This window comes from Populus euphratica, unplaced genomic scaffold (genome assembly GCF_000495115.2).
Source record: "Populus euphratica unplaced genomic scaffold, PopEup_1.0 scaffold4323.1, whole genome shotgun sequence".
Taxonomy (NCBI): domain Eukaryota; kingdom Viridiplantae; phylum Streptophyta; class Magnoliopsida; order Malpighiales; family Salicaceae; genus Populus; species Populus euphratica.
In genome coordinates, this window is record NW_011504127.1 from 3094 (window position 1) to 6304 (window position 3211).

Consider the following 3211-nt stretch of genomic DNA (forward strand, 5'->3'; position numbering starts at 1 on the left):
CAAAACTTATTTCCTATTGCAGACACAAAATAAATTTATTCAAATGGAACAACATCCAAATTTTTTATTTCGCAATACCTTGTAGTGGCTTCGAAAATCTTATATTTGAATTGTCAATCGCTTCATGAAATATTCTTATATCATGCGCACTACCTTCTCACCCAACCCAAATAAATGTAAATTGCATGTTAAAACTACATGCTTCCATTATATTTTGAGTTGGTACACCTTTTCTACCAATAAATGGTATTTGATTTGCTTTTGATGCATAAACACGTATATGTATTCCATCAATCGCGCTAATACAATTCTATAAAAACAAAAAAATAGTTTCAGAATCAATTTAAATGTACTTCAAATATTTTTTTGTAATATTTTTCAATTATTTAACAACTTAAATAAAATATTTTTCACCTTGAAATGTGGCATATATCTTGGATTTATTGCAATTTTTATTGGTGTTGTTGTGAATTCTAAATCTACTGATTTGATAAAATCAACAGTTAGCAAGCATACTGACCTAAGAACTTCTTGAAATATCTGCTTACGGTTTCTCTTGAATGTTGAAATCTCTCCTGAACTTTCATGTTTAAAGATTCTAGAGCTAAAGTATAGAGAAACATGCCTACTTTCTCAATAATACTCATTTTTCTAGACTGTTTTAGCTCGTACAATGTTTTCAAATTAACATATAAACTCTATAATGTTTTTACATCCATCCGAGATATGTTAACACAACGTACTCAATATCTATTTAAAATTTCATTCAACCATCTCTATTATAATACAAAGTCAGTGCTCCATTAGTATGCTTGCTAGAGAGTATGATCGCAATAAAATAATATTATGCATTACTAGAGCACTAAATTTGTATTATAATAATTATATTTATAAAAAATAATGTATGGTTTCATACAACACATTAATAAGATAGTTGAATGAAATTATAAATGGGTATTGGATACGTTGTGTTAATATGTTTCAGATGGATGCAAAAATATTATAGAGTTTGTGTGTTGATTTCGAAACACTGTACGAGCTAAAACAGTCTAGAATGATGAGTGTTATTAAGAAGGTAGACATGTTTTTCTATATTTTAGCTCTAGGATCTTCAAACAGGGAAGTTCAGGAGAGATTTCAACATTCAGGAGAAATCGTTAGCAGATATTTCAACAAAGTTCTTAAGTCAGTGTATTTGCTAACTATTGATTTTATCAAACCGATAAATCCATAATTCTTAACAACACCAATAAAAATTGCAATGAATTCAAGATATATATCACATTTCAAGGTGAAAAAATATTTCATCTAAGTTGTTAAATAATTGAAAAAGGTTATAAAAAATATTTGAAGTACATTTAAATTGATTTTGAAACTATTTTTTTTGTTTTTGTAGAAGTGTATAGATGTTATTGATGGAATACATGCACGTACTTGTGTATCACAAGTAAACTAAATACTATTTATTAATAGAAAATGTGTACCAACTCAAAATATAATAGCAGCATATAACTTTGACATGCAATTTATATTTATTTGGGCTGGGTGAGAAGATAGTGCACATGATATACGAATATTTTATGAGGTGATTAACAATCCAAATATAAGATTTTTGAAGCCACCAGAAAATATTGTGAAATAAAAAATCTAGGTGTTGTTCAATTTGAATAAATTTATTTTATGTATGCAATAGAAAATAAGTTTTGCACTATCATTATCTCGTTGCAGGGAAGTATTATGTAATTGATTCGGGAAATTTAAATGAATATGATTACTTGGTGCCATATAGAAGTGAGATATATCATCTTCCAGAATTTCATTGACGAGAACAACTATAAAGTTGGGAAGAAATATTCAACTGTGTCCATTTATTGTTACGATGTGTAATAGAATATACATTTAAAGTTTGGAAGAAAATGTGGAGAACCTTGCAAAACATGCCAGTGTTTCTTTATAAAATACAAGTTCAAATTATTGTGACATCAATGATACTGCATAACTATATTTGAAGGAAATCAATTAAAGATGTTGCATATAACGAGTTTGATTGCCATCCTGATTTTATTCCTAGTGATACTTTAACTGACATGGTTACACAATCACCAACACGTGGACACCAAAAAGCTTCGTGTATGGATTATATTGGTGATGAGATTGCAACAAGTTTGATGGAGCAATAAAGTTTATTTTTTTTAAATGAACAATTTTCTTTTTATGCCAATTATTATTTATACTAAATGTTAAATTTTTTATTAAAAGAATAAATTAATTTATGTTCTTTTTAATTATTTTATATATAATATCAACTCCAATTATAATTTTAACCAAACATATCATATCATAATTTTTGATAAAATAAAATTAAATCATAATTTTAATCAAATATAAATTTTATATAAATAACAAAAATAATATTTTTCAAGCGACCCACATAATAATTGCCACAAAAACGTGTGTTCACATTTTCCCGCTAGCATTTATATCATCACTGAACGCAAACAGCTAGCTCTCGTGATTGTTAGGCTTTTTCAGAATCAGTCTGACTGATAAGGAACGGTCTCAGGCCTGACTTGTTCATTGTATATGAAACGAAGGTGCCTGCATTTATAAAATGTATGGCATTCAGGTTTGATAGTAGGGACCATCTTGACAATTACTATTTCAAGTCTCGACCATTGACTTTGTGCAGTTGCATTTACTGCATAATGTATGAAATGAGTATAATATATAGTATGTCTCCGGGAAAATATCCTCCGGTGAGAAATCTCTTGGCTCTTGGCTAGGTTGAATCTTGAAAAAAAGGAAGGTTGATATCTACAAATGGAAAATGGATATCCACTGTAAGGAAACATAAAGCATAGACATGAACCAGGAGAAAAAAGTATATGTAGCCAATATAAAAAGAAATAATTGCATGTACGGTAACCTTTAGAGTTGGCTTAGACCATTACACCATCCAAGCCTTGGATGCATATAATGGTATAAACCATCCCAATCCTACTCATCTTCGAAGAATTGGTTTGCGTGGTTACTGTTAATAAGGAAGTTCATCCAGCTTCGAATCTTATATTCAAGCTCAATTGTCGGTTTCTTAGTAAAATGACAAACGTGTGTCATTTCGAATGTTATGAGTTTTACATCTGCACTAATTTTAGTTAAAAAAACATTGTTTCTTAGCCTTATTAATTGTCACTGTAGGCCTTGTTTGATT

At 29.1% G+C, this 3211-nt stretch overlaps 1 long non-coding RNA gene across 1 annotated transcript; it reads right to left on the reverse strand.

Annotated features, from left to right (window-relative positions):
- On the reverse strand, positions 1–692 carry LOC105120008 (uncharacterized). Its single transcript, XR_841241.1, has 2 exons — positions 415–692; positions 1–310 (listed from the first exon to the last, which is right to left on the reverse strand). It is a non-coding gene; the product is annotated as an uncharacterized LOC105120008 (long non-coding RNA).
- Between the last annotated feature and the right edge of the window lie 2519 nt (positions 693–3211).